Source organism: Canis aureus, chromosome 16 (assembly GCF_053574225.1).
Source record: "Canis aureus isolate CA01 chromosome 16, VMU_Caureus_v.1.0, whole genome shotgun sequence".
In the NCBI taxonomy this organism is placed as follows: Eukaryota; Metazoa; Chordata; class Mammalia; order Carnivora; family Canidae; genus Canis; species Canis aureus.
In genome coordinates, this window is record NC_135626.1 from 37,048,817 (window position 1) to 37,073,891 (window position 25,075).

At 47.1% G+C, this 25,075-nt stretch overlaps 1 long non-coding RNA gene across 1 annotated transcript; it reads left to right on the top strand.

Annotated features, from left to right (window-relative positions):
• Positions 1-21,991: 21,991 nt before the first annotated feature.
• LOC144285330 (uncharacterized) lies at positions 21,992-23,053 on the top strand. Its single transcript, XR_013353634.1, has 3 exons — positions 21,992-22,271; positions 22,548-22,746; positions 22,828-23,053. It is a non-coding gene; the product is annotated as an uncharacterized LOC144285330 (long non-coding RNA).
• The last annotated feature ends 2,022 nt before the right edge of the window (positions 23,054-25,075 follow it).

Here is a 25,075-nt window from a genome sequence, read left to right on the forward strand (position 1 = left end):
TGAAGGGGACACCAGCAAAGAGCAAACTGCACTACTTCCGGCAAAAGCTAGCACTCACTTAGCTATTGCTATAAATTGAATGTTCATGTCTCCTCTCATCAAAATTCATATGTTGAAACCCAATCCCCTCAGGGCGCCTGGGTGGCTCAGTTAAGCATCTGTCTTTGGCTCAGGTTGTGACTCTGGGGTCCTGGGATCGAATCCCACATTGGGCCCATGCAGAGAGCCTGCTTCTCCCTCTGCCTGTGTCTCTGCCTCAGGGTCCTGGGATCGTGCCCCACAGAGCAGGGAGCCTGCTTCTCTGTCTCCCTCTGCCAACAGATCTCCCTGCTTGTGCTCTCTCTCCTCTCTGTCAAACAAACAAACAAACAAACAAATAAATACCCAATCCTCAATGTGATGGGATTAGGAAGTGGGGGAATGCCTTGCAGGCTCAGTCAGTAGAGCATGCAACTCTGGACTTGGGGTACTGAGTTTGAGTTCCATGTTGGGTGTAGAGATTACTTTAAAAAGAAAAAGGAGGGACACCTGGGTGGCTCAGTGGTTGAGCGTCTGCCTTCAGCTCAGGGTGTGATCCCAGAGTCTCTGGATCAAGTCCCACATTGGGCTTCCTGCATGGAGCCTGCTTCTCCCTCTGCCTCTGCCTCTGTCTCTGCCTGTGTGTGTGTGTGTGTGTGTGTGTGTGTGTGTGTGTGTGTCCCTCATGAATAAATAAATAAAATCTTAAAAAAAAAAGAAAAAGGAAATGGGACCTTTGAGAGGTAATTAGGTTGTGAGGGTGAGGTCCTCATAAATGGGATTAGTGCCCTTATTTTTTTTTTAAGTTTTTTTATTTATGATAGTCACAGAGAGAGAGAGAGAGAGAAAGGGAGGCAGAGAGAGAAGCAGGCTCCATGCACCGGGAGCCCGATGTGGGATTCGATCCCAGGTCTCCAGGATCGTGCTCTGGGCCAAAGGCAGGCGCTAAACCGCTGCGCCACCCAGGGATCCCGGATTAGTGCCCTTATAAAGAAATCCCAGAGAGTTGGTTTGCCCCTTCCCCTCACATTGGTGAGGACACGGCAAGAAGATGGTCATCTATGAACCAGGAAGTGGACGGTCATTGGACACCAGAGCTGCTGCTACCTTGATCCTGGACTTCCCAGAATCCAGAACTGTGAGAATTAAATTTCTGTGGTTGATAAACCACCCATATGGTACTATGGCATCTGAAGGAATGAGCCGGGGTGGTGACACTGGTGTCCATGTTCACCAACGAACCCTATCCACACCTTGCTTCTCTCTCGGCCCCTAGACTCCACATTCACCAATTGGACCAGCCTCTCAATGGACCCCTCTGCTTCTAGTCCCCCTCTTTCCTGCTGGTCTCCAACCTCAGATCTTCCCACAGTCTGCTCCTACATGTGGAACAATACTTTATGATCATGATACTTCAATTAATATTATTGAAGCAAATTCGAGAGGAAAAAAGTATGTGTATATATTCAATTTGTGATCTGTACCTGAAAACCACTCTATTACACGTATTTTTAAAGTAACTTTAGAATTTCTATTGTTATTTATTCATTCGTTTGTTCGGGGGGGGGCCATTAGAGTTGTTGCTATTAAAACCAATGCTGTCATAAATATCCGTCTTTCGTGTGTGCTTATGTATGGGATAGTTTCAAGATTAGGGTGCCAGGGTCAAAGGGTACTTCTCTCCACAAGTGAGTGAAAGCAGGCAGTGACACTTCAAAGCTTCAGGGACTTGGCAGGAGTGAGTGCTGCTCAGGACAAGAGGAAAATTCTTCATTGTCGCCCCTCACTCCCCCAGCCCCCAACCTCCAACCTTGGAAAAATCAAACCTCTTCCTTGTTGCCTGCCAGCCTTACCCTACTCACACCCAGAGGTTTTAGCAGCGCTTACAATTAGTACATTGCTGCAATTAAAGCAACATTCAGGGGCACCTGGGTGACTCAGTGGTGGAACATCTGCCTTTGGCTCAGGTTGTGATCCCTGAGTCCTGGGGGCCTGCTTCTCCCTCTGCCTCCGTCTCTGCCTTTCTTTCTGTGTCTCTCATGAATAAATAAATTAAAAAAAGAAAAAGCAACATCCAAGCAACATTGCTCACTCTCTCTCTTGGAAAAGAAAAAAAATGTGTGTGGACTTGACCAGATCTAAATTCAAAGCTTTAGTAACACCTGAAAGTGCTCCTGTGGAATAGAAAATTTTAGATCAGTATGACCACAGCAAGGAAAAATGAATGCACTAAATGGAAAGAAATAATCTAAAAGGCAGCATTTATTGTGGTCTTTGGCGACAGGAACATGAATGATTATTTTCTACTTTTGGCATTTCCACATTTTTCTATGCATTAAGAGGATCGACTTATTTTTTTAAATCATGGCATAAATGAAAAGTTGACAGGCAACTTTATAACAGAGGCTTCGAGTGATTACCAGCTGAAGCCACAGATCAATATTGGCATCACTAAGAATGGGACAACCTGACATTATGTGTCTTCTTTTTCCAATACAAGAGTTAAACTTGAATCTAATCAAGGCTTTAGACCTAACTTCATGTTAACAGGAAATACAGAGGACAAAGGTACAAAACAGACAAATCTGGAATACGGGACATTGTACAGGATAACTGGCCTAGTTTCGTCAACAAGATAATAAAATGAAGGTTGGGAGGAAGGAAGATTAAAAGTTTGTGGATGTGTGGCACCTGGCTGGCTCACTAGAGGGGCATGACTCTTGATCTTGGGGTTGTGAGTTTGAACCCCATGTCGGGTAGAGATGACTTAAATAAGTAAACATAAATAAGCAAACTTAAAAAAAAAAAAGAATATCCATTACCTCCAAATAAATTCTTAAAAAAATAAAATAAAAGCATGTGGACTTGGGGTGCTTACGTGGCTCAATTGGTTAAGCTTCTGCCTTCGGCTCAGGTCTGGTCCCAGGGTTCTGGGATCAATCCCTGCTCAGCAGGGAGTCTGCTTCTCCCTCTTCCTCTGCTATTCCTGCCGCAGCCTCCCATTTTGTGCTTTCTCTCTCTCTTGCTCACTCTCTCTCTTGGAAAAGAAAAAAAATGTGTGTGGACTTGACCAGATCTAAATTCAAATAAGCCAACTGTAAAAAGACATTCTTGGAACACTTGGAAAATCTGGAAAGAAATGGACTGTTAGATGACACCAGAGAATTATTATTATTATTATTATTATTATTATTATTAGGCATCATAATGGCCCTTTGGTTTAAAAAAATCCATATGTTAGAAATGTAGGGTTGAAGAGATATGAGTTCTGGAGTTTAAAACAATAATAACAGAAAGAATAGATTAGGCAAGTGTGCCAAAATCTTGATAATTGCTAACTTTGAGGGACAAGAATATGGGGTTTCATTGTCCCCTCTACATTGTCTGTTTTATATTTTCATCATAAAAATTAAAAATTCATGGGGATGCCTGGGTGGCTCAGTGGTTGAGCGTCTGCCTTTGGCTCAGGGCATGATCCCAAAGTCCCAGGATCGAGTCCCACATCGGGTTCCCCTTGTAGAGCCTTCTTCTCCCTCTGCCTGTATCTCTGACTCTCTCTGTGTGTCTTTCATGAATAAATAAAATCTTTTTAAAAAATTAAAAATTTATGGAACAGGTGAAGATCACAAATAATTGGTGGGCATCTTGGAATAAAATTTCCAGGGGCAGCATCCTGCATGATGCAAAATGGCTTATTTTGAAGTAGCTCCAATGAAATTGCTCAAACAGTCCTAGTAGTGAAGACAAGAATAATGATACCAAAGGAGCAATTTGAATCAATTTGTTTCATAACCCTCTTGCACTGTTGGTAGGAATGTGAACTGGTGCAGCCACTCTGGAAAACTGTGTGGAGGTTCCTCAAAGAGTTAAAAATAGACCTGCCCTATGACCCAGCAATTGCATTGCTGCTGGGGATTTACCCCAAAGATACAGATGCAGTGAAACGCCGGGACACCTGCACCCCGATGTTTATAGCAGCAATGTCCACAATAGCCAAACTGTGGAAGGAGCCTTGGTGTCCATCGAAAGATGAATGGATAAAGAAGATGCGGTCTATGTATACAATGGAATATTACTCAGCTATTAGAAATGACAAATACCCACCATTTGCTTCAACGTGGATGGAACTGGAGGGTATTATGCTGAGTGAAGTAAGTCAATCGGAGAAGGACAAACATTATATGGTCTCATTCATTTGGGGAATATAAAAAATAGTGAAAAAATAGTGAAAAATAGTGAAAGGGAATAAAGGGGAAAGGAGAAAAAATGAGTGGGAAATAATATCAGAAAGGGAGACAGAACATGAGAGACTCCTAACTCTGGGAAACGAACTAGGGGTGGTGGAAGGGGAGGTGAGCGGGGGGTGGGGGTGAGTGGGTGACGGGCACTGAGGGGGGCACTTGAAGGGATGAGCACTGGGTGTTATTCTATATGTTGGCAAATTGAACACCAATAAAAAATAAATTTATAAAAAAATACATAAAAATACATAAAAAATCGTTTCATAAAACAAGAGAGTGGCAAAGTAGTATTTCTAAATATCTATGATATATTGTATTATTCCATATAATGGCTTTCAATATAAAAGTGTAGTAAAACTAACAATATAAATTATGAAGTTACTTTCTATTTTTTATTTTTAATTTTTTTTAAAGATTTTATTTATTTATTCATGAGAGACAGAGAGAAAGAGAGGCAGAGACACAGGCAGAGGGAGAAGCAGGCTCCACGCAGGAAGCCTGATACGGGACTCTATCCCAGGACTTCAGGATCACGCCCTGGGCCAAAGGCAGGCGCTAATCCGCTGAGCCACCTAGGGATCCCCTGAAGCTACTTTTTATTTTTTTATTATTTTTTTATTTTTTAAATATTTATTTATTTATTTATTTATTTATTTATTTATTTATTCATTTATTCATTTATTTATGAATGAAAGAGAGAGAGAGAGAGAGAGGCAGAGACACAGGAGGAGGGAGAAGCAGGCTCCATGCCGGGAGCCCGACGCGGGACTCGATTCCGGGACTCCAGGATCGCGCCCTGGGCTGAAGGCAGGCGCTAAACCGCTGAGCCACCCAGGGATCCCTGAAGCTACTTTTTAAAAAAAGATTTTATTTATTTATTTGAGAAAGAGAGCAAGAGAGAGCTAGAGAGAGCACCAGCAGGAGGTGAGGAGAGGGAGAAGCAGACTCCCCATACTTTAAAAATGCACATGGAATGGTTTTCAGGTAAAGACTACAGATTGAGCGTGGGTACATACTTCTTTCCCTGTCAAAGCACCACTAAAATGAAATGAAATGCATTTAATTGAAGTATAATTATCATACAGTAAAATTAACCCTTTTTAGAGTACAGTTCTATTATTTTTGACAAATGCATACAACTGTGAAACCACCACCACAATCACCCCCCAGAATTCTCTGTGTCCTTGTGTTGTCAACTCCTTCTCCCACCCCCAACCCCCAACAACTACCAATCTATTTTATGACCTTATAGTTTTGCCTATTCCTGAATAGCATATACTTGGAATAATGCAATACATAGCCTCTGGAGCCTGGCTTCTTTCACTTCACCATGATGCATTTGAGATTCATGTGGTTGTACACATCCATAGTTCACTTCTTTTTGTTACTGAGTTTTTCTTTGCTTAGATGTATCATAATTTATCTATTTACCAGTTTAAGGACATTGAGGTTATTTCCAGTTCTTGGCAATTATGAATGAAGCCACGATAGATATCCTTTATATATGTAAGATATCCTTTATATATATCCTTTATATATATATATATTATTTATTTATTCATGAGAGACACACACAGAGAGAGAGAGAGAGGCAGAGACACAGCAGAGGGAGAAGCAGGCTTCTCGCAGGGAGCCCGATGTGGGACTCAATCCCAGATCCCGGGATCACACCCCGAGCCAAAGGCAAGCTCTAAAGCACTGAGCCACCCAGGCATCCCATGATAGACATCCTTGTACAGATTTTTGTATGAACTTGAGTTTTCTCTTCACTTAGATAAATATTGAAGAGTGGAGGGACACCTGGGTGGCTCAGTCAGTTGAGCATCTAACCCTTTTTTAAAAAAGATTTTATTTATTCATGAGAGACAGAGGGAGAGAGGCAGAGACACAGGCAGACAGAGAAGCAAGCTCCCCAGGAGTAGCCTAATGTGGGACTTAATCCCAGATCTCAGGATCACGCCCTGAGCCAAAGGCAGATGCTCAACCACTGAGCCACCCAGGCATCCCAAGCATCTGACTCTTTATTTCGGCTGGGATCATCATCTTGGGGTCATGAGATTGAGCCCCATGTCTGCTCCGATCTGGGCATGGAGCCTGCTTGGGGTTCTCTTTTTCCCTCTCCCTCTGCTGCTCCCCACACCTCTGTTTTTAAAAAAAGAAACGTGTGTGTATGTGTGTGAGTGTATTGAAAAGTGAAAAAAAAAGTGCAATTGCTGAACCTTACATTAGGTATATGCTTAACTTTACAAAAATTAAGCGTATGTTTAACTTTATTGGAAATTGCCAAACCATTTCCCAGAGTGGCTGCACCATTTTGCATTCCCACTAAGAATGTGTGAGATCTCTGTTTCACATCTTCATCAGCAGTTGTTATTGTCAAGAATTTGGTTTCTATTTTTTTAGCTATTTCAGTAGATGTGTAGTGGTATCTCATCATGGCTTTAATTTGCTTTTCACTAAAGAGTAATATCTTAGTTTTTTTATGTGCTTGTTTATCAGGAATATACCTCCTTTACGAAAGCACCTGTTCGAATCTTTTGCCCATTTATTATTGGGCCATTCGTTTTCTTATTATTGGGTTTTATTTTTTAATTTTTTAAAAATATTTGTTTATTCATGAGAGACAGAGGCAGAGACACGGGCGGAGGGAGAAGCAGGCTCCATGCAGGGAGCCCAATGTGAGACTCAATCCCAGGACTGCAGGATCACACCCTGCGCTGAAGGCAGACGCTCAACCGCTGAGCCACCCAGGCGTCCCTATCAGTCTTATATAATTCCCAGTGCGCATCACATCACATGCCTTCCTTAATGTCCATCACCCAGTTACCCCATCCCTCCTTCCAGCAACCTTCAGTTTGTTTCCTATGATTATGAGGCTCTTATGGTTTGTCTCCTTTCTGATTTCATCTTGTTTTATTTTTCCTATTCTTCCCCTATGATCCTCTGTTTTGTTTCTTAGTTTCCACATGTGAGTGAGATCATATGATAATTCATTCTCTGATTTACTTATTTTACTTAGCATAATATCCTCTAGTTCCATCCATGTCATTGCAAATGCCAGGATTTCTTTTTTTCTTTTCTTTCTTTCTTTCTTTCTTTCTTTCTTTCTTTCTTTCTTTCTTTCTTTCTTTCTTTTTTTTTTATGGCTGAGTGGTAGTCCATTATATATGTCACCCAGGCACCCCATTGTTCTGTTTCTTAAATTCCACATATGAGTGAAATCATATAATAGTCTTTCTTTGATTGACTCATTTCGCTTAGCATAATACCCTTTAGTTTTCATCCACATCATTGCAAATGGCAGATTTTGGTTTTGTTTTTTTTTATGGCCGAGTATCTGTATTTATATATATATATACCACATCTTCTTTATCCATTCAACTGTAAATGGACACCTGGACTCTTTCCATAGTTTGGCTATTATGGATATTGCTGCTATAAACTTTGGGGTTCAGGTGCTCCTTCGGTTAACTAAGTTTGTATCTTTGGGGTAAATACCCAGTAGTGCCATTGCTGGGTTGTAGGGGAGCTCTATTTTCAACTTTTTGAGGAACTTCTATATTGTTTTCCAGGGTGGCTGCAACAGCTTTCATTCCCACCAACAGTGTAAGAGGATTCCCCTTTCTCTGCATCCTTGTCAACATCTGTCGTTTCCTGACTTGTTAATTTTAGCCATTATGACTAGTGTGAGGCGGTATCTCATTGTGGTTTTGATTCGTATTTCCCTGATGCCAAGTGATGTTGAGCATTTTTTCATGTGTCTGTTGGCCATTTGTTTGTCTTTGAGCCCTGACACTTTGGAAGCTGAAAACTAACAGTGAGTGGTAACTGATCTGAGAAAGCTGCCTGTAGACCTGGCAGTGGAAAAAGCCTAGGGTGACCCTGATTTTTACATGGTTCCCCAAAGGCTGGCATGGAAGGTACCAGGTACTTCTGGAAATGAAGAAGAAGGTAAGGTTGGAAAAAAGGGAATGAGAGGATGATTTAAGAGCCTGTTTAAAAAACAGGTACATCCTCAGATTCTCTTCACACTCAAAACAGCTGAGCAAACTTCCCTTCCAGTTCCCCAAAGAAACTGGGGGCTTATTGTGTGGAGAGATTAGAATAAATGGTCTCTGAACTGCAAGATACCAGATGTAGCTGAGGGCAGGACCACAGTTCAAGAACCAGGAAGAGAGGCACCTGGGTGACTCAGTCGGTTAAGTGTCTGCCTTCGGCTCAGGTCATGATCCCAGGGTCCTGGGATTGAGCCCCACGTTGGGCTCCCTGCTCAGTGGGGAGTCTGCTTCTGCCTCTTCCTCTACTTCTCTTACCATCTATGCTCTCACTCCCTCTCTCTCTACCTCCCTCTCTCTCTCTTGCTCAAAACAAAACAAAAGAAAAGAATCAGGAGGAAAAAGTGATGTTTATGTGTGAAATTTTGAGACCGCCTTCCCAAACTCCATTTTCCACTTAGTGTACAGACTCTGGCCATGAGGCTTAAGTCCTATGAACAAGAGGTCAAAGGATCCTTCTTAGAGAGTCTGACTAGCTCATGAGGAAAGACGCACAAGGGTTCTCTACAAAAGGTCCAGCCTGACTTCTACATGAGTCCACTGTACATAAACCCGCTCATGAACTCAGCTATTCCAATACGTTTTTAGCACCATTCTCAAACATATGCAGACAAAAGGGTTTCTGCAAGCCTCGGGGCAAGTCTCTCTCAAGCTTTAGCCCATCACCAAATGTGGATTTTGACCATTTTAAGTTGGAGCAGGTCAAAAGCTTTCAGAAGAGATTTCTTCAGCAAAGATAAAATAGATTCATATCAAAGCACATCATCACAAAACACAAGTGCTAGTGATCCTGAAAAGACCCTACAAGCTTCCTGAGAGAGAGAATAAAAGAGCCCACATGTGAAAGATCAAAAAAATCAGAAAGGCTTTAGACCCCTCAAGAGTAACACTGGAAGTTAGAAGGCCATGAACCATAACTTTTCTGAGGGAAAGTTATTCCTTAGAATTTTGTACCCAGGAAAACTCATCATTTCGTGTGAAGTGAACGAAAAAGTTCAAGATGTGCAAATTCTGAAAATACTTACCTGCCACGTAGGCCTTCCCAGGAAGCTACTGCAGTGTATACTGTACTGAAATGAGAGCAGAAGCCAAGAAAGAAAAGACATAGGACATGGGAATCAGGAATCCAACTCAAGAGAGAAGCAAAAGGACTCCCCAGGGTGACAATGGGCTGCAGCATGGAAAGCAGTCAGCTCAGATCAGAGCAGGAGGGAAGATTCGGTTTGGGAAAGATTCTTCCATAAGATGAAATGAATGAAAATACCTGATGTGTCAAGAGTATTGAGACGTGATTTAGATAATTGGCAAAGAGTTTGGGATTGGAGTAATGATATAGAAGAACAGGTAAGCAAAAACAATTACTAACTTCAAAGGGAAAAAAAGTTGTTCAGGGGCACCTGGCTGGCTCCGTTGGTGGAGCTCGAAATTCTGGATCTAGGGGTTGTGAGGTCAAGCTCCACATTAGGCATAGAGATTACTCGTAAATAATTGTTCAGGAAAGGAATTCTATGAGTTTCAGTTATGAGTAGGGTTTTACATGGTCCCAATAACGTAAACACGGGATATTGATCTTATGTATCACATTTCCAGCCGTATTTAGGATACAATTCTATTGAGAATGTGTGGGGAAGTACGCGTGTTCATGATATAAGGATTGGAGATGAGGAAGGTAAATCCTAATCTTCCATATTAGGAAGTAAATAGATAATGTCTCCAAATTGAAAAACGAATAAGTAGCTATAACAACATGTTATTTTGAGCTAAAGAATTGAGGGAGGTTGCCTCAGAGAACAAATAATGGGGGTCTGAGAGGCCAAAGCTTTTCACAGTGAGCCTTCCAGAATAATTGAGCTCTTTAAACTACTCTATGATAAAAGTTAGAAAGGAAAGCTATATTTTAAAAATTAAATGATGAAGAAGATTTATATTTATTGACCAGGAAGTATTTCTATGATTTACTCTTGAATAAGAAAAGCAAATTTCATAGTAATGTCAACTATATGATCCAATATTCATTATTTTAAAGTGAAAAGAAAAGAAAAAATCGTGACTGCATGTATATATTTTCATGTTTTTAGAAGCATAAAGAATGGTAGGTAGGGACACATACTAAACTCTACATAGTGGTTGTGTCAGGGGGATGGAATAGGGCAGGAAGAGAGAGAAATTACTACAATCATCTTTATGCTTCTTGCATTGTTTGATTTGTTATTATGAATATATATGTTACTTTTTTAAGATTTCATTTATTTATTCATGAGAGACATAAAGAGAGAGAGGCAGAGACACAGGCAGAGAGAGAAGCAGATGCCCTGCAGGGAGCCCGATTCGAGACTCAATCCCCAAGACCCTGAGATCAGGCCCTGAGCCAAAGGCAGACGTTCAACCACTGAGCCACCCTAGCGTCCCTATATATTACTTTTGTAATAAAAAATTTTAATGGCATCTTCTTTGCAACTTGTCAGTGGGATTCTAAATGTTATTGGTATTCTAGAAGAATAAACACAGGAGACTGCTTAGAAAAAAAAAATTGAAACATCGTTCACCCCCCAACAATCAAATGTTTAATTTCCAGGACTTCTGTGTGTGTGCACACGTGTGTGTGTGTGTGTGTGTGTGTAATGTTACCTTGCATCCTGTTTCAGCTACTCGCTGTTTAACAGGCTACCCAAAACCAAATTGCTTCAGACAACTATTTGCTCGTGGTTCTGTACCCTTGGCAGACTCAGTGGGCAGTTCTCTGGGTCTTGCTGGTGGCCCATATAGCTGCATTCAGCTGGCAGGTCAGCTGAGGCGGGGTCAGCGGGGACAGCCAGGCGCCTCTGTCTCCATGTAGCCCTAAGGGCCTTTCTGTTCCGTCTCTACTTCATCTTGCCAGCGGGGTATCTGGACTTCTTAAATGGTGACTCAGGGCTGCCAAGAGCACAAACACGGAACATAAGATATAAACCCGGAACTGGCACACTTCTGCCATCGTGTACCAACTCAAGCAGGTCATGGGCTAGCCCAGGGCCAACGTGAAAGAGAGGTCACTACCAAGGACAAGGACATCAGGAGTTATGGTTCACTGGGGATTGCTCATGTGTCTCACTGCCACTCACCCTTCTGGAAGTACTAAGTATACTTCTTTATATGTCTCACGTTTGCTCAGTTAACTCTTAAGATGTTGGACCTCCCATTGGCAGCACAACGTGCTGCCAGGAGGGACGCGCTGGGAGTTTGCCTTCTGTGTGCGAGAACATCTAGATCCTGCCTTTCCAATCATGGGGCCCACACTCTGTTTCAACATTTCTGCAAAGTGTCACTCACGCCTGCTGCTCAGCAGCAGTGACTAAGGGGGAGCGCGGTGCTGCTCACTGCTCCAGATGCAGCACCTACCAGCTACCCTGACTCATGCTCTGGAGCAGCCTCCTACATAAACGTGTGTTGTCATTTTCTTCCTTAGGAAGGTTGATCTTGACTGATTTGCATAGTATAGACATTCTTCAGCATTTCCAGTTTGCACATACTTTCCCAGGAACCGATCTTTCCTGTCCTTCCGTGGGACTGGTGTGAAAGAAGGAGCAGAGGTGTGCTTAATCTGCCATGCCAATGCAAATCCAGGGCACAGATTTGCCATAACCTGCGCAATCAGTTTCCTCCACAACGCCCAGGCAAAAGGTACTCCTAGGACAATCTGTTTCTCCGTCCTGTCTGGCTCAGCCTTGAATCCTGACCTCTCCTCCCACTGCCCTCCCAGGAGCTGACAGAGATGTCTAAGGCGGTGGTGATACGGAGCAGAATATAGACACTGGACTGCCAGACAAGCAGTAAGTGTGCTTCAGAAGACACTAGACTATGGGATGCCTGGGTGACTCAGTGGTTGAGCCTCTGCCTTTGGCTCAGGGCTTGATCCCTGGGGGTCCTAGGATGGACTCATGCCTGGGACTCCTGCAGGGAGCCTGCTTCTCTCTCTGTGTTTCTGCCTCTATGTGACTCTCATGAATAAACAAAATTAGAAAGAAAATAAAAGAAAATAAAAGAAAGAAAGAAAGAGAAAAAAGAGAAAGAAAGAAAGAAAGAAAAAAGAAAAGAAAGAAAGAAAAGAAAAAAGAAAGAAAGAAAAGAAAAGAAAAGAAAAGAAGAAAAGAAAAGAAAAGAAAAGAAAAGAAAAGAAAAGAAAAGAAAAGAAAAGAAAAGAAAAGAAAAGAAAAGAAAAGAAAAGAAAAAGAAAGGGACACTAGACTAGAGATCTTATCAGCCTGGACAGTCATCCCTTCTGCGCCCACCTGCCTCCTGGTCAGGTTCCCATTCTCTCTGGTAGTCAGGCAGGAATACCAACCCCCCGCTTGAACACAGTGCGTTCCACGAAGAAAGCAAAATTTTACATCAAATATTCTAAGTCTTATCCGCTCCCCAGTGAGGGAGCCTCGGGCCGCGGACCTCGTGGCCCAGCCGCCTCCCACGCCCCGGGACACCCGGCCACCAGGGGCCAGAGAGCCCCCAGGCCCGCCGCCCGGGCTGACGGCGGGGCAGGTCGCGGCCGCGGAAATGCGCGCGCGCTCCCGGGCAGCACCTCGGGCGCGCGCTCTGGGGCCCGCAGCCCCTGGCCTGGGCGGGCGCGGGGCCGGGGCGCGTGCGGACGGCGGGCGCGGCGGGAGCCCGGGGCGGAGGCGCGCAGCCCAGCCCGCCGGCCGCTGCAGCCCGCCCGGCGGCCGCGGGGCGGAGCCCGAGGACCGGAGACGCCCGAGCGCCCGGGCCTCCCTCGGCCGCGCGGACGGAGCGGGCGCCTCTGCCCCGGGCGGCGCGGACGCCGGGGTTGTCCCGGTCGCCCCGGATCCGGGCTGCGGGGCTGCGGGGCTGCGGGGCTGCGGGGGGAGGCGGGGCGGCCGTGCTCGCACCCGGGGCCCGCGGCAGGGAAGCCCGGCTGGGACGCGGGAGGGAGGCGGCGGGGAGCCCCGGCTCCGGGCGGGACGGAGGGGGCCCGAGTCTCCGCGCCCGCAAAGGCGGGTCCGCTCCCAACACCGGCACACGGGGCCGCGCCCCCAGCCTGCACCCCTGCACACAGAGCAGGCCCGCCGCCCCCCTGCCACTGACAGCCACTAAGAGGAGGGGGAGGCTACGCGACCAAACGGACGAAAAAGGCACCTCGGGTCCCACAAATTGAACGACGGAGGGTCCAGAGGTGGTGGGATTGGGGGCGCGGGCACTTTGGAAGAAAAGGGGTGTGTGTGTGTGTGTGTGTGTGTGTGTGTGTGTGGCGGCGTGGGAGGTGTGGGAGGTGTGGGAGGCACGAGCCTCTGCGAACAGCATTTTATGCAGGGTCTGTGGACCCCTTCCAGGCTGAAATTCTCTTTGCATGTTTCTAATTAAATCGCGGTTGGTTTTTCTCGTGCAGAGAAGAGCGATGCAAATCGATTGCAGAAAATTTGAAAATCTGCAACAGAATTCAGAAAATTCTGAACTGCTCCTAATCTTATCACCCAGAGACGGCCATTTGTAACCAAACTGTATTTAAATCCCTATCCTGCTTTTGAGCTGTAACGTGCTATCAGGATCATTTCCCCATCTCATCATATACTTTGTGAAAGCATGCTTTTTGAAGTTGTATCATATTTAAGTGGACCACTTGTTTAGCCAATTCTTTATTTGCTGGAAGGTTAGGCTGTCAATCTCTAAATAGTCTCCCTAGAGCTGCAGCCAACATCCTCTCACAGGAATCTGTGCCAACGTGTAAGCTTAGTCTGTTAGCATAAGAACTAAGAGGAGGATCATTGAGTGAATATACAAATTCTCTTCCTCAAATTTATCTGAATTCTAAAAGAAGTACCAGCTCCTTGTGAAATAGAAAAACAATTCTAAGGGTTCAAAAGAGAGCACGGACACCCTACCCTCCACTCCACTCCTTGTCTAACTGCCTGGGGGGTGATGCTCACTGTAGGTTTGTAGTGAAGGTTCAAGATTTTCCCATATGCACCGAGAGAGAGACATAGCCTATGGTGTGTATGTGTATATGATAGGGCAACACAGATCACACAGCCAAAAGTCAGATTTACCTGAAATTAAATACATCATTGTAAGAAAAATACACTCTTTTTTTTAAAGATTCTATTTATTTATACATAAGAGACACACAGAGAGAGAGAGGCAGAGACACAGGCAGAGGGAGAGGCAGGCTGCATGCAGGGAGCCCCATGTGGGACTCCATCCTGGGACTCCAGGATCATGCCCTGAGTCAAAGGCAGATGCTCAACTGCTGAGCCACTCAGGCTTCACCCCCAAAATAGTATTCCCTGGAGACAGAAACAGCTAATCCAATAACATTAGGAAAGAACATAATTGTTATGGTAATGATGAATACCTGAGAACTTAATTAGGTGCAAGCTGAGTTGAGACTTGCAGTCATTTGCCCTTTCACCCGCCTAGCTGGGAGGGGGGAACCCCACCCTGGGGGCTCACTGGAGGATGTCAACTCTGCCTTCAGAGCTAGGGAGCAGGAGGGAGTCCACCTCATCAGACCCACCACTGTCAACAGGCAGTGTGAAAAACTCACGTCTCTGCAAGCACTGTCATAAGCATCATCTAAAAGTCCCTTAAGTAGGAGGTGGAAAGACATTCCAGAAAAGGAAGGAACACACTGAGGAGGAGCTGAAGTACCTCATATGCCTTTTTGTTTCTAATCCTTGTAACAGTCTGTTTGGTGAACATCATTTCCCCATTTTACGAAGAAAAAGTACTAAATCAAGGCCAATGTCCTCCCTACACCCAGGACCTCTTCATCTTTCTGTATCATTATCTATCTTGGCACCTCACCAGAACACAAGCCCTGGGAGGTAGGGCCCTGTCATCCCTGAGACCACAGATGATGTCCCAGCTGTGATTCCAAATGATGGAATCTAACTGAAGCTCTCTTATCAGGCCCAGGCAGGGGCACCTGGAACATGCTGAGCAAGGGGATACATATAGGCTTCTAAGAAGAAGTCTGGCCTGAAGGGCACGTTAGGGTGTGGCCAGGGCCGGGGTGAGAGAGCTTCACAAGACACTGCCCTCAGTACTGGCACAGGGCGCCCTCCTAGGCTCAGCTCTCCACCAGTCTGGAGCCAGGCCCTGGGAAAGGACCGTGCTGGAGGGTGCTGTCCTATATGCAGTGAGGGTTGGCAGAGGACAGACATTCCTTACACAGACGGGGACACAGACCCCCCTACCCCAGCACATTAGAAGCCCAGATGTGCCTGCTGAAAACGGCCCTCTGCCTTGATACTCAAAGCACAGAGTGCTGGGCAGCCCTGGCCAACCTGCTGGTCATCTGCTTCCATCCCGGGGCCATGGCACATTTTCTGAGGGTAGTTCAGGGTTTGGTAGCCTGGGGGTCCCCTTCATTGGTGACCCACTGCTCCAGCCTTCCCCAGGACCCTGCTACATGATCCCTCAAACTACTGTGTCATCTTAAATGATCTGTAACCTTTCTTTCCCCACATACACTAAACCCTGTGACCACAAGGCTCAGCTTGCTCGTCCAGTTGCTGGAATTTTCTCAGCTCTGAGGTTAACATAAAGATAGATGTCTTTCTGCCTGAGGAAAGTAGAGGAAGCCTTTGGTCTTTCATGCTGCTATGGGAGTGTGGGAGGGGAGGCACTTATTCCCCAGCCACCTGGAAGAGAGCAGTTTAGTCCAGCAGGGCTGTGAGGGTCAGGGGCAGCCATATCTAGACAGGGAAAACAACTCTCGGCTTGGAAGGCCAGGCTCCCAGGTGGGCCAAGAACCTGCAAGTCTTTGCTCCAGTTCCCACAAAAAGACTAGTCCTTCCCCCGACCCTTGGGGCCCCTGTCCTCTAGAATCATGAGCCATAAATGGCACTGGTATCATAGCTTACATCCAACCTACACCAACCCACTCTGGGGTCTCCCCTCTGACACCCCAGCTTCAGGAGTCCGAGGGCCTCTCTGCTAGACCCTCACAGAGAGTGGATAGGGCTTTTACCACTATGCCCACCAAAGCAGACATGGGGACGTTGGGAGTCAGAAACAGACTCTCAGTCCTGACTCTGCTTTCTTTCCTAATGTTACTGGATTAGCTGTTTCTGTCTATAGGGAATATGTATTTTTCTTACAATGATGTATTTAATTTCAAGTAAATCTGACTTTTGGCTGTGTGATCTGTGTTGCCCTATCATATACACATACACACCATAGGCTATGTCTCTCTCTCGGTGCATATGGGAAAATCTTGAACCTTCACTACAAACCTACAGTGAGCATCACCTCCCAGGCAGTTAGACAAGGAGTGGGGGGTAGGGTGTCCGTGCTCTCTTTTGAACCCTTAGAATTGTTTTTCTATTTCACAAGGAGCTGGTACTTCTTTTAGAATTCAGATAAATTTGAGGAAGAGAATTTGTATATTCACTCAATGATCCTCCTCTTAGTTCTTATGCTAACAGACTAAGCTTACACGTTGGCACAGATTCCTGTGAGAGGATGTTGGCTGCAGCTCTAGGGAGACTATTTAGAGATTGACAGCCTAACCTTCCAGCAAATAAAGAATTGGCTAAACAAGTGGTCCACTTAAATATGATACAACTTCAAAAAGCATGCTTTCACAAAGTATGTGATGAGATGGGGAAATGATCCTGATAGCACGTTACAGCTCAAAAGCAGGATAGGGATTTAAATACAGTTTGGTTACAAATGGCCGTCTCTGGGTGATAAGATTAGGAGCAGTTCAGAATTTTCTGAATTCTGTTGCAGATTTTCAAATTTTCTGCAATCGATTTGCATCGCTCTTCTCTGCACGAGAAAAACCAACCGCGATTTAATTAGAAACATGCAAAGAGAATTTCAGCCTGGAAGGGGTCCACAGACCCTGCATAAAATGCTGTTCGCAGAGGCTCGTGCCTCCCACACCTCCCACACCTCCCACGCCGCCACACACACACACACACACACACACACACACACACACCTTTTCTTCCAAAGTGCCCGCGCCCCCAATCCCACCACCTCTGGACCCTCCGTCGTTCAATTTGTGGGACCCGAGGTGCCTTTTTCGTCCGTCTGGTCGCGTAGCCTCCCCCTCCCCTTAGTGGCTGTCAGTGGCAGGGGTGCGGCGGGCCTGCTCTGTGTGCAGGGGTGCAGGCTGGGGGCGCGGCCCCGTGTGCCGGTGTTGGGAGCGGACCCGCCTTTGCGGGCGCGGAGACTCGGGCCCCCTCCGTCCCGCCCGGAGCCGGGGCTCCCCGCCGCCTCCCTCCCGCGTCCCAGCCGGGCTTCCCTGCCGCGGGCCCCGGGTGCGAGCACGGCCGCCCCGCCTCCCCCCGCAGCCCCGCAGCCCCGCAGCCCCGCAGCCCGGATCCGGGGCGACCGGGACAACCCCGGCGTCCGCGCCGCCCGGGGCAGAGGCGCCCGCTCCGTCCGCGCGGCCGAGGGAGGCCCGGGCGCTCGGGCGTCTCCGGTCCTCGGGCTCCGCCCCGCGGCCGCCGGGCGGGCTGCAGCGGCCGGCGGGCTGGGCTGCGCGCCTCCGCCCCGGGCTCCCGCCGCGCCCGCCGTCCGCACGCGCCCCGGCCCCGCGCCCGCCCAGGCCAGGGGCTGCGGGCCCCAGAGCGCGCGCCCGAGGTGCTGCCCGGGAGCGCGCGCGCATTTCCGCGGCCGCGACCTGCCCCGCCGTCAGCCCGGGCGGCGGGCCTGGGGGCTCTCTGGCCCCTGGTGGCCGGGTGTCCCGGGGCGTGGGAGGCGGCTGGGCCACGAGGTCCGCGGCCCGAGGCTCCCTCACTGGGGAGGGGCCAGACAGCTCCCGGACAGGACGCTGCTGGTGAGCGCACCGCGGAGATGAGGGACCGTCTCCTCCGTTCCCGCCCCAACTAAACTGTCAGGCAGGTTTTAGGAACTGCGTTTGGCTTCCACCTGTGGCTGGCAGGATCCCTGATCCTCCCAACCTTCCAAGGGCGACTCCATCCCCCGAAGGAACCAGTCTGCCGCTGCACTGCCTGAGCTGGTGGCATCCTTATTGTCACATACGCCTCCCCCTTACAGATGAGGAGCCGGGCTCAGGGCGGCCGCAGCCCTAGATGACGGTGCCAGGGGTGGAAGCCCATCTCTTCTAGAGCCCGGCGCTTTTTCCTCTGCCCCCGACTCCCTCGGTGTGGGGGAGTCGGTGGGCAGAGGTCAGGAGGGACCCTGTCCTCTCTGGGCTGGAGGGCTTCCTCCTGGAGTTCCTGGCTGCGGGGAAGGTGGCCTTGGGCCTGGACTGTGGGGAGGAAGGGAGAGGAGGAGAAAGAGTTTGTGCGACCTCCCTTCCCTAATCCTCCACCTTCCCTACCTCTGGTGACCCAAGGGCAGTGATGTCTCCTGTCATTCAGGAGTTCTCTACAGAATCGGGCACTGGGCTTGTTCTCCTCTACCTCAGCCACCCCCTGTCAGTGGGCAGATGGAGGCCTCTTGGTCCCACTACCTCCCCCATTCCCCCCTTACAGCTCTCTCTCTGAAAAACTATAGATGAGAACCAGAACTGGATCCAAGTGACCCAGCCCAGGCTCTGGTGGCTCCCAGGCTCAGGTAGCTAGGGGATGGGTAGGAGAAGACTCCATGACGGTGTGTTTAGGACCATTTGAGGATCCAATGGGTGAGGCTCGTGGGTGGGTCTGACTCCCAGGGGTGAGGGCCGAGGTGAGAGGACCAGCATATCTGGCCATGGAAGTACCTGACACTCCTTTTCCTAAATATCCAGACAGTCCTCAGGATAGCAGGTTCAAGGACAGCGCTAAGGGTTGGGACATCTGGATCTCTAAGGACCAAGAGTGGTGTGTTTGGGGTAAATAGAGCCTGAATTTGAGATGTTTCCATAGGAGTCATTTATCATGACTAGGCATCACTGTCAGCCATTATCACACATTTAGGGTCTGGGTCTGACTGACCTGCTTTGGAACAGTAAATGAAAGCAATAGGCTCCTGGGTGCCCCATTATGAAGTGAATTCCTTTGCGCAATTGGGTGCCCTCTTGTGGACACTTGGGAAATTTCACTCTCTCTTTTCCATCCCCCAGAGTTTGTTCTATGACCATTTCCACCACCACCACCTCCACTCCACCCACAGGCCTATGGAGGGGGTCTCTTTATTAAGGACAAAAAGTCTTCTGGGATCCCAAAATTGGATTTCAATGCATGAAATCCTAATATAGTTTAAACAAGCATTTACATAGGACTTGTTATGCACTTCACAAATATCAGCTTATTTATTCTTCACAGCTACCCTGTGAGGTAAGTACTGTTATCAATCTTACTTTACAGATGAGGAAATTGTGGCCCAGAGAAGTTAAGTGAGTTACCTAAGGTCACACAGCCACTCGATTCTAGACCGTCACCACGCTGCCTCTCACTGGTGTGGGAAGCCTCATACAGCAACACAGAGGCACACTCAAAGGACGGGTGTGCATGTGACAGGAAGACTCTCCCCAGTCTTCTCCTCTGACTCTCTCAAAGCCTACCTCATGCCCCCCTGGGATGAGTCTGTCCTACCATGTGAATGGGTTGAGGGATTTTTTTTTTTTTTTTTTTGGGTTGAGGGATTTACAAGAACCCCTCTTTTTTGAACTTATTGGTTTTTTCTAATGCTGCTGGGAAGTGGAAAGGGAGGAAGGAGGCAGGGTTGCTTAAAACTCAGAATCTCAGGGAGCATCAGGGCTCTCTAAGACAATATGGTGCCATCACTAACTAAAGCAGAAGCCAGTGTAGATGCAGGCCAGTCAGGTGGCATCACACTGCCTTCCCACTCTCTACCCTCGTGGCATGGAGCAGGTCCTGGTGCGTGACCGTAGGACTTGCCTCTCTTCTGAAACCTGAAACATGGGTGTGTGTGGTCAGAAGAACGAACTCCTTTTCTATGAAATACAGATAAGGAAATGAAGCTTCTTCCTAAGACCTCCACTCACTCACCACATGTTAGCTGACAGTCCACTGTGGGTGTTGGGAAACAGGGACACAGAGGTGGGCGAAGAGCAGCTCTCTGCCCTTAAAGGAACTCTCTCACGAGGGAGGGACAGATGAAGAAATCATAATTGCAGTCAGTGTGGTGGGTACAAGGGGGTGACTGCTACAGCAAAGGAGATTGGACTCTGCTGAGGCTGGGACAGGGAGGCTGTGAAGACGATACCCCTTGGGATTGGTCTTGGATGGTGGATTGGGATTCATGGAGGGGCAGAAAAGTACTCTTGGTTGAGGCTCATGCATACATGTGGCAGTCTTTAAGAACAGGGCAAGTGCACATGGTGGCGAGCATTTATCTGGCGGGAACAGAAGCTGTCTAGGGAGAGGAGAGGACATCGGCTGGCTTTTGGGGGTCAGCTCGCAAAGTTCTCACTTGCCAGGCTGAGGACTTCCGACTTGGTGCTGTAAGTGGTGTCACCCTCTCCAACTAGCATAGATGAGGAGGCATCTGGCCATACTCAGGGGGAGCGAGGGTCAGGGAGAGAAGCACTGGGGATGGCTCACTTCATCTATTAAAGTTTTCATTAAACTGTTAGGGAGTTCCTTATTAGTCAGAACTCTTTCACTTTCAAGTGTTAGAAACCCACTCAAAGCAATTTAAACTGAGAAGGGAATTTGTCGGTTTGCATAGCTGGGGAAGGTACTGTGAGAGAAAGAGGGAGGGAGGGAGCACAGGAACTGACCTTGCTGGAAGCTGAGACTCAAGGCCACCAGGCCTCCATCCCTGCCCATGACTTTCTTCCACTCATCTCCGCCTGGCTTTGTTCTGCAGACTCCTCTCCCGTGGAAGGAAGATGCCACCCATGGCCTCATGCCTATAAAACCTCAACCAGTGATCTCAGCATGAAGAGGACCTCCTTCCCCTGTCTGACCCCAAGGAGGAGTCCTATTGGTCCTGCTCGGGTCCTTGATATGTGTGGCCGGGATGTGGGAGACCGTGCTTAATTCAGCCTGGACCACACGTCTACCACCGTAGAGTGGGCAGGAGCAGAGGCAGCAGCCCAGCTCCTCAGGACCATGTGAAGTGGATGAAGGAGTTCCCCCCCAAAGAAAAGGGGGTGCTGTTAGCAGGAGGTATGTGGGAAATGAGCCAGATTGCAGAATGTAGAAGCTACCACTTCTGTGTGCCGAGTGTTCTACTAGATGTTGGGGATTCAGAAACAAGATCCTTTCTCTACTGTCGGATAGCTCCCAATCCAGACGAGGGTTTGGAGAATTAGAAAGTATCATGATGACGATGGCATACGGGGACTCTCCAGATACCCTGAGAACCCAAGAAAGAGGCACCCCACTGAGACTAAGGCAAAAAGAACCCAGGGAAACACTTCCCCCAAACGTATCCCCGACCTACTTATGTAAGATGAATGAGAATGAGCCAAGGGAATGCGGCGCCCTGTGGCTCAGTGGATTAAGCATCCAACTCTTGGTTTCAACTCAGGTCATGAGATCTAGCCCCGCATTGGGCTTTGGGTTCAGCAGGAAGTCTGCTTGTCCCTCTCCCTCTCCTCCCCCACTCCACTCTCTCTCTTTCCTCTCAAATTAAAAAAAAAAAAAAAAAAGCCAAGGGAAAAAGGAAGAACAAAGTTCAAGAAGGAGGAACATACAGAGTCCTAGACCACACAGAAACGGCAGGATTCTATCATGGGCAAAAGAGTACAGTGTTTGGCGTTTCCTTGAAAGAAGGACATTCTGTGCAGGGAGAGGAAGTGGTGAGTTCAGATGGCAGATTTGGTGGCGGCAGCGGTGGGGTGGAGGGGGAGGAGGTTGGCTGTAGGTCAGTCATGTCAGTGGATGAGTGGATTGTTTTGAATCTAGAGGTAGAAGAAAAAGATTAAGCTATGGAGATCGTTGGGATTCATCCCACTGGGTGGCAGCTAGAGCCACAGGAGGATGCTTTCGCTCAGGGAGAGTGCGGAAAGCTGCAGAGCTGGGGAACACCCACAGGAGCTGAGGGGTGAACGCAGAGGGCACAGGAAGGAAGGCGTCTGAGAGAAGAACAAGTGCAGGTTAGTAGCAAATTGTGAGCACCCGATTTGTCCTCTGCATGTGCAATTCTCTTTCATTTGAAAACATCCAGGAGAGGGACACCTGGGTGGCTCAGTGGTTTAGCGCCTGCCTTTGGCCCAGGGCATGATCCTGGAGTCCCGGGATCGGGTCCCACATCGGGCTCCCTGCATGGAGCCTGCTTCTCCTTCTGCCTATGTCTCTGCCTCTCTCTATCTCTTTCTCTCTCGGTGTCTCTCATGAATAAATAAATAAAATCTTTTATTTTTTTTTTAAAGAAAGCATCCAGGAGAAAGAACAAATTAACCTTCAAAGGAACGAAAATCAGATTGTCATCAGACATCTCATTGGCAACCCTGATACAAGAAAAGGGTGGAGCAAAACCTGCCGATGGCAAAGAAAATGGCAAGACTACTTGTTATCCCTAGCATCTGTTCCCCCAGAGGATGGCCAGCAAATGGACAGTTGCTGCAGCATGTAAGTAATTCTTCCTTAGTAATACAACCTTGGGTTTTTAGCTGGGCACACAGCCATCCATAATCAAGGTTTCATTTCCAGCCTCCCTTGAAGCTAAGTGTGTCCATGTGACCTAAGTTCCAGCTGTCCCTTTCCTTCTTTGCACCTTCTTTCATCCATCCTGCCTCCTGGAAAGCCAATATGAGGCCATCGTCTTGGACCATGAGGACAAGAACCACATCTTACATGTGTCAGAGTAGAAAACTGTGAGGAGCCTAGTCCCCAGAAGTCTTTTACATGAGAATAAAATAAACTTCAACTTGTCTGAGCCACTGCTATTTTGGGTCTCTTATTTATAGCTAAACTTTTAAAAAAGATTTTATTTATTTATTCATGAGAGACAAAGAGAGAGAGAGAGAGAGGCAGAGATACAGGCAGAGGGAGAAGCAGGCCTCCTGTGGGGACCCCCATGCAGGACTGAATCCCAGGATCCCAGGATCACAATCAGAGCCAAAAGCAGATGCTCAACCACTGAGCAACCCAGGCGTCCCATAGATAGCTAAACTTAACCCTAACTGATATTAGAGAGAAATTACACCCAGTCAAAATAACAATCAAGTATGAGAATAAAATAAAGTCATTTTTATAGCGGTAACAATCCAAAGAGAAGTTAGGACATAGAGGTTTAAATATATTGTTTAAATCCCTAAAAGCAAGTGATAGAAGAAGTAAATAGGTATGTGACTGGCAGGGATTAGGAAAAGAAGAGAAGCAGTGGGAGAAAGCTAAATACATCACCTTTCACTGCAGGGGGGTCAGGAGATACTGTTTAAATTTGGTGAATTAAGCCCAGAGATATTAACATATATTCTGGCATTATGGAAGTACTTTCAGAAGGCTAAAGAGAGAAATGCTTGAAAATGATTACTTCTAGGGAACGGGCCTTGGAACTGATAGAGGGAAACTTTAATTTTTCAATTTTACTCTCCTGCACAGTTTAGATGTGTGTTGGTATTTGCGTGTATGTAGGAGAACCTCTGAAGGACACATACCTAACTCTTAATGGTGTAACCCTTCAGTGGGCAGGAGGGGACCAATGGAGGAAGGTCTGGAAAACAGATAAAGACCTCACTTAATAATCTCTCTCTATTAAATTTGGTGTTATAAAAATGAGCACTTATAATTTTTGGGAAAAAAGTGAACATATATCTTTTAGGGATGCATAAAACATAAAAAATATGAGTTTTTAAAAATTTTAAATAAGATTTTATTTATTTATTCATGAGAGACACAGAGAGGCAGAGACATAGGCAGAGAGAGAAGCAGGCTCCCTGTGGGGAACCTGATGCCGGACTCAATCCCAGGACCCCAGGATCATGACCTGAGCGGAAGGCAGACCCTCAACCACTGAGCCACCCAGGTGCCCTAAACATATATTTTTTAAAGAGAATGAAGAAGGGAAAATAATAGAGATCTGTAGTCTAGAAAACACAACAAGCAGAAGGACAGGACCTACAAGAACTCACTTCCCTAGCAGTGAAATAAGGTGTCTCTTAGCAAGTCTGATTGCCCCTGATTTTGGTTGCTGCCTGGATTTATCTCATCTGTTGTCCTCCATGGCCAGACCTGAGAGGAGTTTAAAGAGAATTCCCCTCTTGGGAGGTGTCCTGCTCAAGTGCCCCACTTCCTCTGGCATAGTTAGAGTTGGAATGATCTCAGGACTGAGCAATCAGAGGCCCCTGTTTGCCAGGCTTGGGATTTCTCTAGTGATACAACTCCCTTAAATCCTAGTTGGCTGTCTGCCATTTCAATTCCTAGGGATGCCATGTGCAAGTAACCAATGCCAGAAATCTTGCCCAGTCATGAAACTTGATTCGGAGCCGGCCTCTTGTGGTTTGTCTCTTAGCAACAGGCTCTGATTATCCATCTAGGCCTTAAGTTAAGATTCTCTCTTGGTATATGGACTTCTGGGGTACACTGTCCAGCATCCATTCTGGACTGAGACCTTGAATTTACTTTGGGAGCCATTCCCCCCACCTCCATTTTTTGCCAAGAGAATCTTGGGATTTTAATCTGGGATTGCTTTCTACCTCCAAATCTAGGGGTACGCCAGTCGGTCTCTTCCCATCTACCCAGCCAATGATTGTTCAGGAGTGGACACTTGATCTATAGCAGGTCAATCAGAGTGAATCACAGGACTTTTGCTGAAAATGCTAGGACATTATCTTGCTCTTTCTTCATGATATTGAATAAGAAAGCTTGTAGCCACAGAAGCTGCTGTCAGCCAAGAGGGCTATAGAGACTATGAGGCAAGTTACCCAACACTGAGGTAGGATAAGAGAAAGATGGA